At 43.4% G+C, this 24,149-nt stretch overlaps 1 protein-coding gene across 3 annotated transcripts in view; it reads left to right on the top strand.

The window, feature by feature from the left end:
* Window positions 1–24,149, top strand: part of LOC133622452 (neural cell adhesion molecule 2-like) — an 801,647-nt gene that overhangs the window by 24,151 nt on the left and 753,347 nt on the right. The gene's annotated exons all lie outside the window — the stretch shown is intronic.

Raw genomic sequence — 24,149 nt, forward strand, 5'->3', positions numbered from 1 at the left:
GATAAGAGGAAAAGTTAGGAACTTGTGGTGAATGGAGCCTATTGTTGATTGTCATGTACGGACACGCACTGTAAGTCTTTGCTGTCGTCCAGCATTCTGTTTTTGTTTACTTTGTAGCCAGTTCAGTTTTACTTTCGTTTTGCATAGCCATCCCTATGCTTCAGTGCCTATTCCTAGCGGGACTTGCCTTTTGTTCATTTTTGGTTTAAGCGTAGCATACCTTTTTACCTGCACACTGTCTCCCGCTGTGCTCTGCATATCGGGATCACGACAAATCATCCTCGACGCGTTCCGACTTCTTCAAAGCAATGAACTACCTGCTGCCACCTACTGATATGGAGTATTACATGGTTACCCTGCCGAGCTCTATACGGCACAGACACTAGACAACGGCACGTTATTTGCAGATTATAATTATTGATTTGCAAATAATATTTTTTGGACCAATTAGGGGAAGTTGCATAATTTCCCATGGCACACCAGACAATATCTCACGGCACACTAATGGTTGAAAAACACTGTTTTAGAGGCTCTTGTTTTATTTTTCGTTCCACTTCCTGTTTGCCTCCATTCCTCTGGTTTGATTGGCAATTATTGTAGGACACACCTGTCCCTGGTTGCTAGTTAGGATACGTATCATGCCAGCCTGTTCTTCGGGTGCTGGATCATTTTCTTTGCGTTTCATGTCCATGTTCACTTGTTCACTTCCCAGCTGCACATCTCTTTTTCTTGTATTACCTGGTTTGTTCAAATATAAAAAGGGCATCTTTTCTGCACTTGCCTGACGTTTTTTGCATTTTTGGGGGTTGAGATCAACACAACCGTAACACCTTCCAAGCTCTGTTACACATGGGACAACGCAACACAACAACATAAAGCCACAACACAACTTTCAGCCATAACACCTTTGCAAAAGACCCCTACGAATACCCTTTTTTTGCTTCATCCTGTGACTGAAACATTAAGGACTGGGACTATCCAGGACAAGTTGCAGTGTGCTCAAACAACCACCAGGTAGCTTTTATGAGCAGAAAATACCGTACCATCTCTTTATCGTTCGAACATATCAGGTTTTCTCAGGTCTGTAGTGCATTCTCCACTCAAGTAAAGCGGGAGCCAAAAATACAACCTTAACTCCTGTAAAACCACAACACAACAACATAAAGCCAAAGTTAAGCGACGCCAAAAGTGACGGACACAACGGAAGTGACCAGGTTTTGATGACGGACCAAGTGGCTGAGGTGGTAAGTTGAAAAAAGTAAGTGAAAGTTTAATCGATGTCTCTCCCGTCGTCGCTTGCGTTGTTGTGTTGTGGCAATTGCGTTTGGTGTGGTGTTTGCAATTGTGTTGTAAAATTATCTTCTGAAGACACTCAGAATTGCCGGCAGTAAGTCGGACCCGTTTCCAGTGAGGGTTGGACTCCGCCAAGGCTGCCCTTTGTCACCGATTCTGTTCATAACTTTTATGGACATAATTTCTAGGCGCAGTCAAGGCGTTGAGGGGATCCGGTTTGGTGGCTGCAGGATTAGGTCTCTGCTTTTTGCAGATGATGTGGTCCTGATATCTTCATCTGGCCAGGATATTCAGCTCTCACTGGATCGGTTTGCAGTCGAGTGTGAAGCGACTGAGATGAGAATCAGCACCTCCAAGTCCGAGTCCATGGTTCTCGCCCGGAAAAGGGTGGAGTGCCATCTCCGGGTTGGGGAGGAGACCCTGCCCCAAGTCGAGGAGTTCAAGTATATAGGACTTTTGTTCACGAGTGGGGGAAAAGCGGATCGTGAGATCGACAGGCGGATCGGTGCGGCATCTTCAGTAATGCGGTCGCTGTATCGGTCCGTTGCGGTGAAGAAGGAGCTGAGCCGGAAGGCAAAGCTCTCAATTTACCGATCGATCTACGTTCCCATCCTCACCTATGGTCATGAGCTTTGGGCTATGATCGAAAGGACAAGATCACGGGCACAGGCGGTCGAAATGAGTTTCCTCCGCCGGGTGGCGGGGCTCTCCCTTAGAGATAGGGTGAGAAGCTCTGCCATCCCGGGAGAGCTCAAAGTAAAGCCTCTGCTCCTCTACATCAAGATGAGCCAGATGAGGTGATTCGGGCATCTGGTCAGGATGCGACCCGAACGCCTCCCTCGGGAGGTGTTTAGGGCACGTCCAACCGGTAAGAGGCCACGGGGAAGACCCACGGCACGTTGGGAAGACTATGTCTCCCGGCTGGCCTGGGAACGCCTCGGAGCTGGACGAAGTGGCTGGAGAGAGAAAAGTCTGGGCTTCACTGCTCAGGCTGCTGCCCCCGCGACCCGACCCGGATAAGCGGAAGAAGATGGATGGATGGATGGACACTCAGACCGTTGAATAATTGATTAATGAAGACGCAGGGCTCAGTATTTCAACCATGCAGTTTTAGATGATGAACTTACTGACGTCCAGCTCTGCACTTAAAAATTAACAAATGCAGCAGCTCATATATGGTTATCTTCATTCCGGTAACCAGTAGTGATCTGTGGTTCTATTACCTGCATGATTAACATCACAAACTGAGAACATCAAAGCTGCACCGACTTTTAAAATAATCATGCGGTCTTGAAACCGTGCCAGGAATCTTGTTCGAGAAGAAAGTTGAGACTATGTGCATGAGCAGTAGTTCTAGTTTTGGTGCCTCGTTTTAATCATAAGACGGCCTTGTGGTGTCACATGGATCTTTTTTTATAAGGCTGGCTTGTGTTGATCGGTACGACAGTAAAGACAATGGTTGACCTGATATGGTCTTCTTCTTCTCTACTGAATGCGCTATAGGGATATTCTGTAACGATATGAACATTTGCTCTAAATAATATTGTGAAAAAATATGTGATCGCCATTGCCATTTAATGCTTTCTAATGCTACTAACCTCGACCTCTTCTGAATGTCAATATTTTTTTGGGATCCCCTTGCTGACAAGCAGCTTGAAACAGCTCCCCTATGCAAATAATATCAATCACCTCCATTGCGGCAAATACAGTCGTGGTCAAAAGTTTACATACACTTGTAAAGAACATAATGTCATGGCTCTTGAGTTTCCAATAATTTCTACAACTCTTATTTTTTTGTGATAGAGTGAGTGGAGCACATACTAGTTTGTCACAAAAAACATTCAAGAAGTTTGGTCCTCTTATGAATTTATTATGGGTCTATTGAAAATGTTAATATTTGGTTAAATGTCCCTTGGCACAAGCTTCTGGTTGAATTTTTGACCACTCCTCTTGACACAATTGGTGCAGTTCAGCTAAATGTGTTGGTTTTCTGATATGGACTTGTTTCTTCGGCATTGTCCACACGTTTAAGTCAGGACTTTGGTAAGGCCATTCTAAAACCTTAATTCTAGCCTGATTTGTCCATTCCTTTACCACTTTTGACGTGTGTTTGGGGTCATTGTCCTGTTGGAACACTTAACTGTGCCCAAGACCCAACCTCCGGGCTGATGATTTTAGGTTGTCCTGAAGAATTTGGAGGTAATCCTCCTTTTTCATTGTCCCATTCACTCTCTGTAAAGCACCAGTTTCATTGGCAGCAAAACAGGCCCAGAGCATAATACTACCACCATCATGCTTGACGGTAGGAATTGGTGTTCCTGGGATTAAAGACCTCATGTTTTCTCCTCCAAACATATTGCTGGGCAAACAGCTCAATTTTTATTTCTTCTGACCACAGAACTTTCCCCCAGAAGGTATGATCTAGGTCCATGCTCAACAAAAATGTAGCTGTTTGGCCACAATACCCAGCAATATGCAGAGGTGTGGACTCGAGTCACATGACTTGGACTCGAGTCAGACTCGAGTCATGAATTTGATGACTTTAGACTCGACTTGACAAAATGTAAAAAGACTTGCAACTCGACTTAGACTTTAACATCAATGACTTGTGACTTCACTTGGACTTGAGCCTTTTGAATTGACATGACTTGACATGACTTGCTACTTTCCCCAAAACCCAAAGATGAAAAAGTTATTCGGGAGCGCCCCGTATTTTTCATTGTGTACTTGTCTATCAGCGTTGCGTGTGTCAGCTGGTGTGCTCTCAGTACAACAGCCAATCAAATTAGATCTACTTTGTTTTCATCACACAGCATTCATCCAATCAAATTGCAGGACAACCAAGGAAGAAGACATGTCCAAACCACACGCCAGTGAACAAAAAATGATACCTAAAATAATTTTGTTTGGGTATAACAATTACGAGGTGGTCAACACAAAACGGTTTGCAGTATGCAACACATGCGGTTCGAAAATTACTGATGGAGAGGCAACAACTTCCAACTTCGTCCGAAATTTGAAGTTGCACAAAGAACGGTAAGTTTTGAATGAAAGATAACGTTTATTGGCTAAGTAACGTGACTTTTATTTGCTGTGTAGTTAAATCAGTGAGGCTGTAAACTCACTGCTAACGTTATAACGTTATTGCAAACACGGGAATCTTATTCATACTTTTTGTTCAGTGATTTTTTTTAAGCAGGGTTACGTTAGTCAATATATCACACGTAACGTTAGACGGCGGTCAGCAGCACCGCGTATTTTAGCCACCTAAAAAAAGACAAAAATAGTAAAATAAAGGTCAGTTAAAATGTATACTATATTATGAATATGTGTACCGTTTTAGCTAGCTTTCTGACATACTGTTGGTTGTTTACCTCAGTGGTCCCCAACCACCGGGCCGCAGCCCGGTACTGGTCCGTGGATCGATTGGTATCGGGCCGCACAATAATTTTTTTATTTTTTATTTTTTTTAATTAAATCAACATAAAAAACACAAGATACACTTACAAGTAGTGCACCAACCCAAAAAAACTCTCTCCCCCTTTTGTTCTGGGCATTGAACATGAAGACTCTTCCTTCACTGTTACGAGTGGCCATGAGAGTCTTGGCAGTGCCTGCCTCCAGTGCTCCAGTGGAGCGAGTTTTCAGCCATGGTGGCATCATACTACGCCCCCATCGTGCACAAATGACTGACAGACTCTTGGCTAATTTGGTCTTTTGCAAATGCAATGCAGCATAGGGCCCTGACATATAAAAAGTACAACTTTTTTGTTATGTTCACGTATATGTCATGTTTTTTCAATGTTAACACTTTTGTACAAATAAGTACATTTGCACTTTATTTTTCAATGTGTTTGTTCTGTAAAGGAATGAGTTAATGTTTAAAATGACTGGTTAATTGTGCTATTATAAAGTGCAATGTCAGCACAATTTTCTTTCCTGCAATTTAAAATGCACTTGTTTTAATAAATAAATACAGCGTTTGAAAAGCATACACAATCTGTGTTAATATATTAGTCTGTGGTTAAAAGGACTTGAAAGGACTCGAAACTCAAAATGCAGGACTTAGGACTTGACTTGAGACTTTCCAGTCTTGACTTTGGACTTGACTCGGGGCTTGCCTGTCTTGACTCGGGACTTGACTCGGACTTGAGGGCAAAGACTTGAGACTTACTTGTGACTTGCAAAACAATGACTTGGTCCCACCTCTGGCAATATGTTTGGAGGAGAAAAGGTGAGGCCTTCAATCCCAGGAACACCATACCTACTGTCAAGCATGATGGTAGTAGTATTATGCTCTGGGCCTGTTTTGCTGCCAATGGAACTGGTGCTTTACAGAGAGTAAATGGGACAATGAAAAAGGAGGATAACCGTATTTTTCGGACTATAAGTCGCTCCGGAGTATACGTCGCACCGGACGAAAATGCACAGTAAAGAAGGAACAAAACATATATATGTCGCATATATGGGGGAAATGTATTTGATAAAACCCAACACCAAGAATAGACATTTAAAGGGAATTTAAAATAAATAAAGAATAGTGAACAACAGGCTGAATAAGTGTACGTTATATGAGGCATAAATAACCAACTGAGAACGTGCCTGGTATGTTAATGTAACATATTATGGTAAGAGTCATTCAAATAATTACAACATATAGAACATGCTATACGTTTACCAAACAATCTGTCACTCCCGATCGCTAAATCCCATGAAATCTTTTTCCTCGGTGTCGCCTCTGATATGCGCCCCGCTAGCGTCCTTTCTTTCTGCTGCTCGATTGCTGTTCTCTGCTGCATATTTCACTACGCCCAGCTTGTAATCTGCAGTATATGATTTCCATTTTTGGTGTCATTTTAGTTCAGTCCTTCTCAGTTTTTATAAGTTACCGCGATTGTTGATGTGATCCATTTTTATAGCTCTGGCAGTAGCGTATAGCATATAGCAGTTATCATATCATGGCCCACAATGCACTTCTGCCATGACCCGCCCCCGCCGAATTCTTTATTGGTTGGCGTGTGAGTGACGATTGGTGACGTGTGTGTGACGATTGCGGACATTTTCTTCGTCGCTCACACGAATGAGATAAATAATATTATTTGATATTTTACAATCATGTGTTGATAATTTCACACATAAGTCGCTCCGGAGTATACGTCGCACCCACGGCCAAACTATGAAAAAAACGTCGACTTATAGTTAGAAAAATACGGTACCTCCAAATTCTTCAGGACAACCTAAAATCATCAGCCCGGAGGTTGGGTGTTGGGCGCAGTTGGGTGTTCCAGCAGGACAATGACCCCCAAACCAGGCATGTGATTTTTCCGTCTAAAGTCGGAATTCCGTCTTTTTTAATCTTGGGAAAAAAATAAAAAATATCTCCCGTTTTTCCGTTTTTTTTTCCGACCCTAAATCAAGATTCGAGACGTAGTTTATATTACGCCGTAGTTGATTGGTCGATATGTTCCTTGTGACCAATCAGGACATCTGTTATGAATGATGACGTTAATAACGTCATCATTCATAATGGTTATTACCGCCATTTTCCATATGTAAACGATGCCGGTTCTCGAGAGAAAGGACGCTTTACGAGTAAAAGAAATTGATAAACATGTCAATCAATCAATCAATCAATGTTTATTTATATAGCCCTAAATCACAAGTGTCTCAAAGGGCTGCACAAGCCACAATGACATCCTCGGTAGAAAGCCCACATAAGGGCAAGGAAAAACTCACCCCAGTGGGACGTCGATGTGAATGACTATGAGAAACCTTGGAGAGGACCGCATATGTGGTTAATCCCCCCTCCGTCTAGGGGAGACCGAATGCAATGGATGTCGAGTGGGTCTGACATAATATTGTGAGAGTCCAGTCCATAGTTGATCCAACATAATAGTAAGAGTCCAGTCCATAGTGGGGCCAGCAGGACACCATCCCGAGCGGAGACGGGTCAGCAGCGCAGAGATGTTCCCAGCCGATGCACAGGCGAGCGGTCCACCTCGGGTCCCGACTCTGGACCGCCAGCACTTCATCCATGCCCCCGCCCCCTCCACAAGGAAGAGGGGAGCAGAGGAGAAAAGAAAAGAAACGGCAGATCAACTGGTCTAAAAAGGGGGTCTATTTAAAGGCTAGAGTATACAAATGAGTTTTAAGATGGGACTTAAATGCTTCTTCTGAGGTAGCATCTCTAATTGTTACCGGGAGGGCATTCCATAGTACTGGAGCCCGAATAGAAAACGCTCTATAGCCCGCAGACTTTTTTTGGGCTCTGGGAATCACTAATAAGCCGGAGTTCTTTGAACGCAGATTTCTTGCCTGGACATATGGTACAATACAATCGGCAAGATAGGCTGGAGCTAGACCGTGTAGTATTTTATACGTAAGTAGTAAAACCTTAAAGTCACATCTTAAGTGCACAGGAAGCCAGTGCAGGTGAGCCAGTATAGGCGTAATATGATCAAACTTTCTTGTTCTTGTCAAAAGTCTAGCAGCCGCATTTTGTACCAATTATAATCTTTTAATGCTCGACATAGGGAGACCCAAAAATAATACGTTACAGTAGTCGAGACGAGACGTAACGAACGCATGAATAATGATCTCAGCGTCGCTAGTGGATAAAATAGAACGAATTTTTGCGATATTACGGAGATGAAAGAAGGCCGTTTTAGTAACACTCTTAATGTGTGATTCAAATGAGAGAGTTGGGTGGAAGATAATACCCAGATTCTTTACCGAGTCGCCTTGTGTAATTGTTTGGTTGTCAAATGTTGAGGTGGTATTATTAAATAAATGTCGGTGTTTAGCAGGACCGATAATCAGCATTTCCGTTTTCTTGGCATTGAGTTGCAAGAAGATAGCGGACATCCATTGTTTAATTTCATTAAGACACGCCTCCAGCTGACTACAATCCGGCGTGTCAAAAATAAGTTTCGATGGGACTGGATGGAAAGGGAAATCACTGATACTGTTGGGAAGAAGGAAGTTACAACTTTGTTCGGTGATTTTATTCGGAAAATCGATCGTCCCGGAAAGGTTTTGTGCACGTGGTGTCATGATAATTTTGACTATGGATCACAAGGTTTCAAGGCATTGGAAGTACATGCGAAACGCCAAAAACATATGAAACAACTTGACCTGGTTTCTCATAGTCATTCACATCGACGTCCCACTGGGGTGAGTTTTTCCTTGCCCGTATGTGGGCTTTGTACCGAGGATGTCGTTGTGGCTTGTGCAGCCCTTTGAGACACTTGTGATTTAGGGCTATATAAATAAAGATTGATTGATTGATTGATTGATTGAAGCAAGGTATGTTCTTTTTAATGATGTTTTCATGTCTTTAAACACTAAAACATTTTCTTCAAATGGTGCTGTCTTTGTTAATTTTAGCATGTTAAATTGGTGAAAAACCAGGAGCTTCGGGGGGCGTCGCCCCCCTTGTACCCCCACCAGACCCCCGGAAATTTTTTCAGTCTTTTTCATCGTGGTCAAATCACATGCCTGCGAAACACACGTCAAAAGTGGTAAAGGAATGGCTAACTAAGGCTGGAATTAAGGTTTTAGAATGGCCTTTCCAAAGTCCTGACTTAAACGTGTGGACAATGCTGAAGAAACAAGTCCATGTCAGAAAACCAACACTTTTAGCTTAACTGCACCAATTTTGTCAAGAGGAGTGGTCAAAAACTCAACCAGAAGCTTGTGGATGGCTACCAAAAGTGCCTTATTGCAGTGAAACTTGCCAACCAAATATTAACATTGCTGTATGTATACTTTTGACCCAGCAGATTTGGTCACATTTTCAGTAGACCCATAATAAATTCATAAAAGAACCAAACTTCATGAATGTTTTTTGTGACCAACAAGTATGTGCTCCAATCACTCTATCACAAAAAAATAAGAGTTGTTGAAATTATTGGAAACTCAAGACAGCCATGACATGATGTTCTTTACAAGTGTACAAAAGTACAACTTTTGACCATGACTGTATATGTGTGCAGCCCTTTGAGACACTTGTGATTAAGGGTTATATGAATACACTTTGATTGATTGACTTTGATTGAAATTAATTACATTTTTCATCAATAATACCAGTAACAGTCACATGCCTTCGCTGCACTATGCGGAAGATACCATGGATTGTCGTCCATCCTGCCCGATGCAGACACTGAAAGCTGCAGATGTGGAGAATCATTGGCGAGCTTCAACCTCCGTCAATAAGCTACGGGAGGCGATGCTGCAGTGGACGGCGCAGCTCCCTCCCTACGGACGCGGCCCGAGCCCCAAATTAATAGAGCACTCCCACACGATCGGGGAGTTTCATTTGGAACCGTCACGCTACATAAAGCGCCACAGAAATGAGGAGTTCACTGAGCCCCACCCCCAATACACACACACACACACACACACACACACACACACTCCCACAGGAGTCCAAGAATAACCTGTGTGACATGCTGCGCCCACACCTGTGTATCCATCCCTCCCATGTCAAACTCATCTCCATTCAACCTTGACGACTCATTGTCTCCGCCATTTGAGAGATGAATTAGAATTAAGAGGGACGGCCGGGTGAAATCTTTTTTTCTCGATCCGTGAAATTAAAACGCATGTCAACGACAAGTGACTTTATTTGCCGCATTATTTTTTTATGTATTCCCCGCTGACAGCACCGTGACATTCCAAGTGACAAATGCAGAGCGCGGGCCGGTCCCTCCCGAAGGACCGCTTCACTCTTATCATTGTATTTGCAAAGGCCTAGATTAGACATGGCAACCAGCGCCGTCATGACTGCATGCCTCAGAGCCAGGATTACTATGATGACTAAACACTCAACGCGCTGGACACAAAACATGCATGCGATTCATGTTGTGCCACAAAGTAGACTTAATAAAAACCTGGCAGCCATATTTGCCCGTGGCAATGCCAAGAGCGCAAACATATTTACAGATAATAACCTCATTGTCTTTTTGTCTCGCTTAAATGCTACACACAATGCTGTTTTTGGGAAGAATTCAATGAGTTTTGTTTTTATTGATACATTGGAACTAGGGATGTCCGATAATGGCTTTTATGCCGATATTCCGATATTGTCCAACTCTTTAATTACCAATACCAATACCAACCGATACCGATTTGATTTGATTTGATCAACCGATATATGCAGTCGTGGAATTAACACATTATTTTGCCTAATTTGGACAACCAGGTATGGTGAAGATAAGGTACTTTTTAAAAGTAATTAATAAAATAAGATAAATAAATTAAAAACATTTTCTAAATAGTAGAGGCAAAATTCATATAGGGTTCAAGGCCTACTGAAATGTGATTTTCTTATTTAAAGGGGGATAGCAGGTCCACTCTATGTGTCATACTTGATCATTTCGCGATATTGCCATATTTTTGCTGAAATGATTTAGTAGAGAACATCGACGATAAAGTTCGCAACTTTTGGTCGCTGATAAAAAAGCCTTGCCTGTACCGGAAGTAGCAGACGAGTAGCGTGACGTCACAGGTTGTGGAGCTCCTCACATCTGCACATTGTTTACAATCATGGCCACCAGCAGCGAGAGCGATTGGGACCGAGAAAGCGACGATTTCCCCATTCATTTGAGCGAGGATGAAAGATTTGTGGATGAGGAAAGTGAGAGTGAAGGACTAGAGGGCAGTGGGAGAGATTCAGATAGGGAAGATGCTGTGAGAGGCGGGTGAGACCTGATATTCAGCTGGGAATGACTAAAACAGTAAATAAACACAAGACATATATATACTCTATTAGCCACAACACAACCAGGCTTATGTTTAATATGCCACAAATTAATCCCGCATAACAAACACCTCCCCCCTCCCGTCCATATAACCCGCCAATACAAATCAAACACCTGCACAACACACTCAATCCCACAGCCCAAAGTACCGTTCATCTCCCCAAAGTTCATACAGCACATATATTTCCCCAAAGTCCCCAAAGTTACGTACGTGACATGCACATAGCGGCACGCACGTACGGGCAAGCGATCAAACGTTTGGAAGCCGCAGCTGCATGCGTACACACGGTACCGCGTCTGCGCATCCAACTCAAAATCCTCCTGGTAAGAGTCTCTGTTGTCCCAGTTCTCCACAGGTCAATGGTAAATCTAGACTGTCATCTTTCGGGAATGTAAACAATGAAACACCGGCTGTGTTTGTGTTGCTGCAGCCGCCCTCAATACACCGCTTCCCACCTACAGCTTTCTTCTTTGCTGTCTCCATTGTTCATTGAACAAATTGCAAAAGATTCACCAACACAGATATCCAGAATACTGTAGAATTTTGCGATGAAAACAGACGACTTAATAGCTGGCCACCATGCTGTCCCAAAATGTCCTCTACAATCCGTGACGTCACGTGCCGGCGTCATCATACCGAGACGTTTTCAGCAGGATTTTTCGCGCGAAATTTAAAATTGCACTTTAGTAAGCTAAATGTTAAGATTTCATCATTGATATATAAACTATCAGAATGCGTGGTTGGTAGTAGTGGGTTTCAGTAGGCCTTTAAATAGTGCAATATATTAGCTGCCTGGTTTGCTGCAATTTTTGAGGAAATTGCCAATAGGTCAACATGATCAAAAGCAATTGGTGAAATTCCCAACCATGTTTTCTAAGTCGTTCATTTAGTGACAAAGGTTCCTGTTTAACTAAGCACACTTGTAGAAAGTTTGTTGTTGGCTGATGAAAAACCACCAAAAAAAAACAAAAAACAAATGCCTTCTTTCTGTTCGGCTGCTTGTTGCCAAGGAAGCGGCACTGCGGGCTCATCTATTGTCTCCTGCGGCGCTCCAAATTTTGACAGTACTTTTCCACAATTTTTTTGTGCGCAGAGGGGACTCCGCTGCGGGTGTGCGAGAGGCTAAAAGCGTTTTGCCGCGATAAAGCTCGGCGTGACGCATGACCCAGACCTTGGCGGCTGCTCCATCCGTTTATAGATTTGTGGGGTGCAAGTGTGGGGCTTCAGCATCCACGGGTTGCGTGTTTGTGACAGTGGGAGAGAGCGGCGTGATGGGAAGTGAACGTGCAAATGAAACGGGCAGATGAAGCGAAAGGTAAATTAAGGGGTTGTTTGTGAACATTTATTTCAGGACTTTTCCTTATACCCTCTGAGTCTTTCTTTAGGATGGTTTGTGCTCCCTTCTTGCTGAAAGGCTGTGTGATGAGAGAAGATGGAGTTGCTTGCATCAGCAAAATGATGCTGTACAACCGGAGAGCAGTCAGACGTACGCTATATAACATTCCTCGGAATGCCAGAGTCTCGTTCTTCCAAAATGTTGAGAAAATGAGAAAGTTTGAGAGCTGATTCAAAATCAGGACCTCCCAGTAAGCCGGCAATTATAGTCTATTCATACACTCTCAGTGGGATTCTTACGTAAGTGATCATGTGAGCATAGGAGACTAATAAAGTCAGTCTTCTTCTTTGTGGAGCCATTCCACAAGCATTTAAGTCCCATCTTAAAACTCATTTGTATACTCTAGCCTTTAAATAGCCCCCCTGTTAGACCAGTTGATCTGCCGTTTCTTTTCTTTTCTCCTCTGCTCCCCTTTTCCTTGAGGGGGGGGGGGGGGGGGGGGGGGGGGGCACAGGTCCGGTGGCCATGGATGAAGTGCTGGCTGTCCAGAGTCGGGACCCGGGGTGGACCGCTCGCCTGTGCATCGGCTGGGAACATCTCTACGCTGCTGACCCGTCTCCGCTCGGGATGGTGTCCTGCTGGCCCCACTATGGACTGGACTCTTACTATTATGTTGGATCCACTATGGACTGGACTCTCACAATATTATGTCAGACCCACTCGACATCCATTGCTTTCGGTCTCCCCTAGAGGGGGGGGGTTACCCACATATGCGGTCCTCTCCAAGGTTTCTCATAGTCATTCACATCGACGTCCCACTGGGGTGAGTTTTTCCTTGCCCGTATGTGGGCTTTGTACCGAGGATGTCGTTGTGGCTTGTGCAGGCAGCCCTTTGAGACACTTGTGATTTAGGGCTATATAAATAAAGATTGATTGATTGATTGATTCCTGATTTTAAGAGTATTTTAAACTCAGACAAGGGAGGTCAAAGGAAATGAAAAAATATCCTTCTCACTAAAACCACACATACAGTCGTGGTCAAAATCTTGACGTACACTTGTAAAGAACATAATATCATGGCTGTCTTGAGTTTCCAATCATTTCTACAACTCGTATTTTTAGTGATTAGAGCACATACTTGTTGGTCACAAAAAACATTCCTGAAGTTTGGTTCTTTTATGAATTTTATTATGGGTTTACTGAAAATGTGACCAAATCTGCTGGGTCAAAAGTATACATACTGCAATGTTACATGTCCTTTGGCAAGTTTCACTGCAATAAGGCGCTTTTGGTAGCCATCCACAAGCTTCTGCTTGAATTTTTGACCACTCCTCTTGACAAAATTGGTGCAGAATTTGTTGGTTTTCTGACATGGACTTGTTTCTTCAGCATTGCCCACACGTTTAAGTCAGGACTTTGGGAAGGCCATTCTAAAACCTTAAATTTAGTCTGATTTAGCCATTCCTTTACCACTTGTGATGTGTGTTTGGGGTCATTGTCCTGTTGGAACACCCAACTGTGCCCAAGACCCAACCTCCGGGCTGATGATTTTAGGTTGTCCTGTTTCCTCCAGAAGGTCTTATCTTTGTCCATGTGATGTCAGATGAAACAACAATTTAGCTGTTTGGCCACAATACCCAGCAACATGTTTGGAGGAGAAAAGGTGAGGCCTTTAATCCCAGGAACACCACACCTACCGTCAAGCATGTTGGTGGTAGTATTATGCTTTGAGCCTGTTTTGCTGCCAATGGAACTGGTGCTTTACAGAGAGTAAATCGGACAATGAAAAAGGAGGATTACCTCCAAATTTTTCAGGATATCCTAAAATGGAATGGCTAAATCAGGCTAAAATTAATGTTTTAACATTAAACGTGTGGACAATGCTGAAGAAACAAGTCCAACAAATTTAGCCGAACTGCACCAATTTTGTCAAGAGGAGTGGTCAAAAATTCAGCCAGAAGCTTGTGGATGGCTACCAAAAGCGCCTTATCGCAGTGAAACTTGCCAAGGGACATGTAACCAAATATTAACATTGCTGTATGTATACTTTTGACCCAACAGATTTGGTCACATTTTCAGTAGACCCATAATAAATTCTTAAATTAACCAAACCTCATGAATGTTTTTTGTGACCAACGAGTATGTGCTCCAATTACTCTATCACAAAAAAATAAGAGTTGTAGAAATTATTGGAAACTCAAGACAGCCATGACATTATGTTCTTTACAAGTGTATGTCAACTTTTGACCACGGCTGTATTTATTATCAAGAATCAATCGATCAATCAATCAATCTTTATTTATATAGCCCTAAATCACAAGTGTCTCAAAGGGCTGCACAAGCCACAACGACATCCTCGGTACAAAGCCCACATACGGGCAAGGAAAAACTCACCCCAGTGGGACGTCGATGTGAATGACTATGAGAAACCTTGGAGAGGACCGCATATGTGGGTAACCCCCCCCCTCTAGGGGAGACCGAAAGCAATGGATGTCGAGTGGGTCTGACATAATATTGTGAGAGTCCAGTCCATAGTGGATCCAACATAATAGTAAGAGTCCAGTCCATAGTGTGGCCAGCAGGACACCATCCCGAGCGGAGACGGGTCAGCAGCGCAGAGATGTTCCCTGCCGATGCACAGGCGAGCGGTCCACCCCGGGTCCCGACTCTGGACAGCCAGCACTTCATCCATGGCCACCGGACCTGTGCACCCCCGCCCCTCAAGGAAAAGGGGAGCAGAGGAGAAAAGAAAAGAAACGGCAGATCAACTGGTCTAACAGGGGGGCTATTTAAAGGCTAGAGTATACAAATGAGTTTTAAGATGGGACTTAAATGCTTCTACTAAGAACAAATATCCGGAACTCTATGCAGCACTAACTCTTCCGGGACGCTACAATATACACCCCCGCTACCTCCAAACCCACCCCCCCCAACCCCCCCCCCCACACACACACACACACTTTGTAGCGTCCCGGAAGAGTTAGTGCTGAAAAGGGTTCTGGGTATTTGTTCTGTTGTGTTTATGTTGTGTTACTGTGCCGATGTTCTCCCAAAATGTGTTTGTCATTCTTGTTTGGTGTGGATTCACAGTGTGGCGTATATTTCTAACAATGATAACGTTTTTTTATACTGGCACCCTCAGTGTAACCTGTATCGCTGAAGATCAAGTATGCGTTGCATTCACTTCAGTGTGCGTACCACAGCCACACATATTATATAACTGAGCCAGCACTCGTTGGACTGGACGAAAAGGGGACATTACAATTCTTGGGAGGGGCACTGACATTTGGGAGTCTCCCGGGAGGTTTGGCAAGTATTAGAATTAGCGGTGTATCGGCGGGCCATCTCTAGTGTTAATTTGATATCGCCTCACGGGCGAAATGCCACGGCGGGCCAAATTTGGCCCTCGGGCCAGAGTTTGACACCCATGGTCTAGACCGTGTTTTGCTTTATTCAATTATTGACGTGTTTCTTGCTACTTTATGTTGTATATTTTTTGCATGAGATTTCCAATTCATTTTATCATCTATGATTACACCCAAAATTGTGTTTTCCTTTACCCTTTCAATATCGACTCCGTCTATTTAGGGCCCGCACGGCCCATTGCAAAAGGACTCCCACAGGGAGTCCTTATGCAATGGGACATAAGGACCTATTGAATTTCTAAGGTTTTATTATTAGGGCCCGCCATGGCCCATTGCAAAAGGACTCCCACAGGGAGTCCTTATGCAATGGGACATAAGGACCTATTGTTATTCGTCCGTTTTATTATTATTCTTTATTCTTCCGCCGCCACAACAAACTGTAATTTGACCCACTTAACATGCTTCAAAACTCACCATATTTGACCCACACATCAGGACCTGCGAAAATTACCTTTTTTAAAAAAAACCAAACCTCAAAAATCAAAATTGCGCTCTAGCGCCCCCTAGGAAAATAAAAAAACAGACTGCCTGTAACTCCCACTAGGAAGGTCGGAGAGACATGAAACAAAAACCTCTATGTAGGTCTGACTTAGACCTAGTTCTCATAATTGTATGTCTTCGGGCTAAAATCAACAGGAAGTTGGCAATTCCCCCTTCAAGACAGAAAAGTACTAAAAACAGTCACTTTTGCCTCTTTGAGCTGTAATTTGACCCCCTTAACATGCTTCAAAACTCACCGAACTGAACACACACATTAGGACTGGCAAAAACTGTGATCTAATAAAAAAACCTAACCCCAAATTCAAAAATTGCGCTCTACAGCAATTTTTGATTAAATCGGAGAAAAAACTGCTCCTCGGAAGAAAAAGATTACAAAACTGCCTGTAACTCCCACTGGGAAGGTCGGAGAGACATGAAACAAAAACCTCTATGTAGGTCTCACTTAGACCTACATTTCATAAATTGACAACCCCCAGCAAAAATCAACAGGAAGTTTGCTATTCCCCCTTCAACACAACTTTTTGGTAAAAAGCGGTCACCTTTCTTCAAAATCTATCTCCTCTGACAGCGTTTGTCGTTTCGCCTTCAAACTAACACAGGTGAGAGATAAAACCCTTGTGATTAAAAGTATAGATGGGATTTTTAATACCTGCTCCGGTTTTGATTTTATGACCCTTCAAAGACCCGCTGCGCTGATGCTGCTGCACTGATGTTTTTTTAATATGGCTGCTTAAAAGCAGCAAGCACCAACGTGCCCACACAATGCAGACAAGGTAGGTACACTAGACAAAAGTCTTGGGACACTTCAGACTACAAGTAGACAAAAGTATTGGGACACTTAGGACTAGCACCTGCCAAATACGCGGGCCCGACCAATGCTGCTTGCAGCTTTAATTATTCTTTATTCTTTCTTTATTCTTCCGCCGCCTCTTTGAGCACTAATTTGACCCACTTAACATGCTTCAAAACTCACCATATTTGACCCACACATCAGGACCTGCGAAAATTACCTTTTTTTAAAAAAAACGAACCCCAAAACTCAAAATTGCGCTCTAGCGCCCCCTAGGAAAAAAAAAAACTAGACTGCCTATATCTCCCACTAGGAAGATCGGAGAAACATGAAACAAAAACCTGTATGTAGGTTTGACTTACCTACTTTTCATAATTGTATATCCTCGGACAAAAATCAACAGGAAGTTGGCAATTCCCCCTTCAAGACAAAAAAGTACTAAAAAAAGTCACTTTTGCCTCTTTGAGCTGTATTTTGACCCCCTTAACATGCTTCAAAACTCACCGAACTGAACGCACACATCAGGACTGGCAAAAATTGCGATCTAATAAAGAAACCTAACCCCAAATTTAAAAATTGCGCTCTACAGCAATTTTTGAATAAAACGGAGAAAAAACTGCTCCTCGGAAGAAAAAAATTACAAAACTGCCTGTAACTCCCACTGGGAAGGTCGGAGAGACATGAAACAAAAACCTCTATGTAGGTCTTACTTAGACCTACATTTCATAAATTGACAACCCCCAGCAAAAATCAACAGGAACTTTGCTATTCCCCCTTCAAAACAAAATTTTTGTAAAAACCCGTCACCTTTCTTCAAAATCTATCTCCTCTGAGAGCGTTTGTCGTTTCGCCTTCAAACTAACACAGGTGAGAGATAAAACCCTTGTGCTTAAAAGTATAGATGGGATTTTTAATACCTGCTCCGGTTTTGATTTTATGACCCTTCAAAGACCCGCTGCACTGATGCTCCTGCGGTGCTGTTTTTTTAAGATGGCTGCTCAAAAGCAGGAAGCACCAACGTGCCCACACAATGCAGACAAGGTAGGTACACTAGACAAAAGTCTTGGGACACTTGGGACTAAAACTTGACACAAGTATTGGGACACTTAGGACTAGCACCTGCCAAATACGCGGGCCCGAACAACGCTGCTTGCAGCTTTAATTGTAATTGTGTTTGACTTTCTCTAGGCTGAGGGCACGGTTTGAGAACGTGAGTCCACGTGATCATTGATTTATGATCTGTTTATAAAATCAGGCTGTGGAGATTGTTATTAAACTACCGGCTTGCGCTCCCTCGGCCTGCAAATTAGCCACCCCCGTTGCAGCCTGGGAAACAAAACAAAAAAAACCCTTCTCCAATTAGTCCTTGGAACTCACCTGTTGCCGAGTGTGCTGGGATCTGCTGGACTGTGTAGATCTGTGTTTTTCAACCTTTTCTGAGCCAAGGCACATTTTATTCATTGAAAAAATCCAGAGGCACACCGCCAGCAGAAATCATTGAAAAATGAAACTTTATTGACAATATAAAGTCGTTTTTGCAATTGTTGGATATGAATTCAAATCATAACCAACCATGCATCACTATAACTCTTGTCTCGGTGGTATAGCTCGGTTGGTAGAGTGGCCGTGCCAGCAACTTGAAAGGTTCCCAGTTCGATCCCAGCTTCTGCCATCCTAGTCACTGCCGTTGTGTCCTTGGGCAAGACACTTTACCTACTCGGTGGCCTAGTGGTTAGAGTGTCCGCCCTGAGATCGGTGGGTTGTGAGTTCAAACCCCGGCCGAGTCATACCAAACTCTCTAAAAATGGGACCCATTAACTCCCTGCTTGGCACTCAGCATCAAGGGTTGGAATTGGGGGTTAAATCGCCAAAAATGATTCCTGGGTGCAGCCACCGCTGCTGCTCACTGCTCCCCTCACCTCCCAGGGGGTGACCAAGGGTGACGGGTCAAATGCAGAGAATAATTTTGCCACACCTAGTGTGTGTGTGACAATCATTGGTACTTTAACTTTACCCACATGCTCCCAGTGCCACCCACACTGGTTTAAATGTAACTTAGATATTGGGTTTCACTATGTAAAGCGCTTTGAGCCACTAGAGCAGGGGTCGGCAACCTTTACCAGTCAAAGAGCCATTTTGACCAGTTTCACAAATTAAAGAAAACAATGGGAGCCACAAAAATCTTTTGAAATTTAAAATTTTTTTGCTTTGTGCTATGTATAAACCTAGGGTCTCAGACACGCAGCCCACACCTTAATATGAAAATTGAATGTTAGTGCAGCCCGCGGGTTTTACATGAGTGGCGCTTGACAGCGTCATACAACCCTCCCGATTTTTCCGGTAGACTACGAATTTCAGGGCAACTGTTTTCTCGAATGGTACAGCATTTAGCGCCCACTACAACCAGCGTGCCGGCCCAGCCACACGTTGTATAGGGCTGTTGCTTGCTCACGTAAGTGACAGCAAGGCATACTTGGTCAACAACCACACAAGTTACACTGACGGTGGCGGTATAAAAAACTTTAACACTCTTACTAATAATGCGCCACACTGTGAACCCACACCAAACAAGAATGACAAACACATTTCGGGAGAACATCTGCACCGTAACACATCATAAACACAACAAAACAAATACCCAGAATCCCATGCAGCCCTAACTCGTCCGGGCTACATTATACACCCCCGCTACCAAACCCCGCCCACCTCAACCGACGCACAGAGGGGGGCGGGGGGGTTGATGTGTGAGGGAGCAGGGTTGGGGTGGGGGCGGGGTTTGCAAGTATGCAGCTGAGCCGCATCAGAGTGATCAAAGAGCTCCGGAGCCGCGGGTTGCCGACCCCTGCACTAGAGAAAAGCGCTACAAGAAAGTTTGATCATATTATGCCTATACTGGCTCACCTGCACTGGCTTCCTGTGCACTTAAGATGCGACTTTAAGGTTTTACTACTTACGTATAAAATACTACACGGTCTAGCTCCAGCCTATCTTACCGATTGTATTGTACCATATGTCCCGGCAAGAAATCTGCGTTCAAAGAACTCCGGCTTATTAGTGATTCCCAGAGCCCAAAAAAAGTCTGCGGGCTGTAGAGCGTTTTCTATTCGGGCTCCAGTACTATGGAATGCCCTCCCGGTAACAATTAGAGATGCTACCTCAGTAGAAACATTTAAGTCCCATCTCAAAACTCATTTGTATACTCTAGCCTTTGAATAGCCCCCCTTTTTATTAGACCAGTTGATCTGCCGTTTCTTTTCTTTTCTCCTCTGCTCCCCCCTATCCCTTGTGGAGGGGAAGACACACAGATCCGGTGGCCATGGATGGGGTGCTGGCTGTCCGGGGTCGGGACCCGGGGTGGACCGCTCGCCTGTATATTGGTTGGGAACATCTCTGCGCTGCTGACCCGTCTCCGCTCGGGATGGTTTCCTGCTGACCCCACTGTGCACTGGACTCTTACTGTTATGCTGGATCCACTATGGACTGGACTCTCACAATATTATGTTAGACCCACTCGACATCCATTGCATTCGGTCTCCCTAGAGGGGGGGGGGGGGTTACCCACATATGCGGTCCTCTCCAAGGTTTCTCATAGTCATTCACATCGACGTCCCACTGGGGTGAGTTTTTCCTTGCCCTTATGTGGGCTATACCGAGGATGTCGTTGTGGCTTGTGCAGCCCTTTGAGACACTTGTGATTTAGGGCTATATAAATAAACATTGATTGATTGATTGATATATAAATATCATTCACTTCACTTCTCAAAGTAGGTGTGCTGTCACGACCTGTCACATTACGTTGTGACTTATTTTGAGTTTTTTTCCCCCCGTGTGTCGTGTTTTAGTTCTTGTCTTGCGCTCCTATGTCGGTGGCTTTTCCTGTTTTGTTGGTATTTTCCTGTTGCAGTTTCATGTCTTCCTTGAACGCTATTCCCCGCACATGGCTTTGTTTTGGCAATCAAGGCTATTTCAGTTGCGCGGACGCTATCCTTCTTTGTGGGGGACATTGTTGATCGTCGTGTCATGTGCGGATGTACTTTGTGGACGCCGTCTGCTCCACGCGCCGTAAGTCTTTGCTGTCGTCCAGCATTCTGTTTTAGTTTCGTTTTGCATAGCCATCGCTACGCTTCAGTGCCTTTTTTTAGCGGCACTTGCCTTTTGTTTATTTTTGGTTTAAGCGTTGGATACCTTTTTATCTGCACACTGCCTACCGCATGTTGTGATCACGACAAACCATGTTCCCGACATCTACAAAGCAATTAGCTATCTGCTGCCACCTACTGATATGGAAGAGTATTACACGGTTACTCTGCCGAGCTCTAGACAGCACAGACACTCCACAACGGCGGATTATAATTACTGGTTTGCAAAAAAAATATTTTTAACCCAATTAGGTGGAATTACATAATCTCCCACGGCACACCAGACTGGTGTAGATATGCAGCACAGAGAATGAGGAGTGACGGTAAGATGGCGAAGGAAGCCGACCTTGAAACCTCTCTGCTCAGTCCTCTGACAACATCAGCTTGCCCTGCATGAAATAAAAAGGGGGAAAAGAAAAACACGAGTTCTGTGAGCTTCCTTCCTCCATTTCAAACTTGTGTTCCTACGAGATGAAGTGTGCAGAGAAGGAAGTGTCTGATACTCTTTGCCTGTCTTGTGTTCATGTGCAGCAACTGTCATAGCTCCTTTGTGTCAAAACACAAACTCCCGAGGTATACTCGCTTTCCACCATAAACTTATTTTCAATGCATATATACATATATTTACAGTATACATATTTCTCTGTAGCTTGCCAAACCTGTCATGTGACCTGCCTGCTGTCACGGCCCGGTGAACGCGAGCCATACCCATACAGGAGTCGTCATTATGCGTACATTTCATATGTACATAGGCGCGTTCCTTCCGTCGACCCAGTGAAAACATGATGAAATATTCAGCGCGTCTCGCAGCAGTTTGGTTTCTACCTGTCTCAATTTCTCTTGCTGGGTTTGTTTATATGAGAGATGAAAGGTATCTGTGCTTGTCAACGTCCTCTCGGATACATTTGGTACAATTAAGTGTGCATAACGTATTGCACTCGGCTTTCCGCAGCAAAATACTGTACATTTAACTCTTTGTTTCAACAAGGAACCATATGCATGTTCCAGTTTAAGCGTATTATTGATATAATCTTAAAGGGGTCCGATCATGCAAATCCAACTTTTAAGTAAAGTTAAAGTACCAATGATTGTCACACACACACGAGCTGTGGTGAAATGTGTCCTCTGCATTTGACCCATCCCCTTGTTCACCCCCTGGGAGGTGAGGGGAGCAGTGGGCAGCAGCGGTGCCGCGCCCGGGAATCATTTTTGGTGATTTAACCCCCAATTCCAACCCTTGATGCTGAGTGCCAAGCAGGGAGGTAATGGGTCCCATTTTTATATTCTTTGGTATGGCTCGGCCGGGGTTTGAACTCACAACCTACCGATCTCAGGGCGGACACTCCAACCACTAGGCCACTGAGTAGGTACCTATTGGGTCGGTGTACCTTCCGTTCATTCTATTTCCAATTCTGAAACGCAACTCAAAAAACTAAAGTAGGGCCGTTTTTCGTTTTTTATTATATATGGCAGATTTTAAAGTAACCAAAAAAGGGTTAATTTTCATTGAAATATTGCCATAAAATTGGATTTTGTGCTGTTTTCCTTTTATGGATTTTTATATTTCCAGACAAACACAAAAATGGAATACACGTTCATCCAAAATGCAAAAATGCGTGTTTATCTGTGTGATGACAAAATTAACCGGAAGCAGTATTTTAGCTTTTTCTTTCGCGTTTAGCATGTTTTTAGCATAACGCTAACATCTTTGTTCAGCAGGAGTCCTATTGTCGTTTAAAAAAAAAGTCTCATTAAATTAGTTTTTTGATTTGCATTTAAGAATTTGAAATAGACTGAACGGCGTGGCGCAGTGGAAGAGTGGCCGTGCGCGACCCGAGGGTCCCTGGTTCAATCCCCACCTAGTACCAACCTCGTCATGTCCGTTGTGTCCTGAGCAAGACACTTCACCCTTGCTCCTGATGGGTGCTGGTTTGCGCCTTGCATGGCAGCTCCCTCCATCAGTGTGTGAATGTGTGTGTGAATGGGTAAATGTGGAAGTAGTGTCAAAGCGCTTTGAGTACCTTGAAGGTAGAAAAGCGCTATACAAATACAACCCATTTATCATTTGTCATTTACACGGACCCTAAAATACTGCTTCCGGTTCAATTTGTCATCACACAGATAAACACGCATTTTTGCATTTTGGATGAACGTGAATTGAAAGTTGGGTTATTTTTTAACCCAACATTTTTTTGTGTGTACTTTCATTATTAATTATATATTATTACAACAGTGCTATGGCTGCAGTTATCGATTATTTTAGTAGTTAAGTTTAGTTTGTTTGACTAATCAGATAAAACAAACTTTATAGTAAAACAAATACTTATTTCTGATGAATCCACAAAGTCATTATTGAAATTACAATTTTATCGTGTCTGCATTAATAAAAAAAATCAAATAAACAACAAAAAAAAAAAAACTCTCCGCTGTTGGCATTCTCACATTCTCACTTCTTTTCTAATCAAATTAATCAATTAATTGTCACAGTCCTACTTAGTGTCTAATTTGTTGGCAATGATAGTGTTTATAATTTGTCGGACAATAAATCCCCCAGCAGAATTTGTTATCAGCGCAGGACTAAATGTGACCTCTAACCTATTTAATTATTTGTTTTTATTCTTGTAGGGGAGGTAAGTTGTAAACAACTGAGATAATGTGGTTGTTAAAAACGGAACAACCTTATTTAAACTTGGTGAGTGTACACCTGCCACAATTTAAAGTGCCTTATTAACCCCAAATACAGTTAAGCTGTTTTAGTATGTGTTTCTTTGCTTTTTTGTTTTGTTATTTTGTAATCACTTCCTACAGTGCAAGCTGCGGTCCGTAGATCGCTTCTTGGGAACCTCTTTGTTCAAAAGTATCAGTCAACACAGACTATTTAAGGAAGGGGTACTCACACTTTT

The sequence above is a fragment of the Nerophis lumbriciformis genome, linkage group LG23 (assembly GCF_033978685.3).
Source record: "Nerophis lumbriciformis linkage group LG23, RoL_Nlum_v2.1, whole genome shotgun sequence".
NCBI classification, from domain to species: Eukaryota; Metazoa; Chordata; class Actinopteri; order Syngnathiformes; family Syngnathidae; genus Nerophis; species Nerophis lumbriciformis.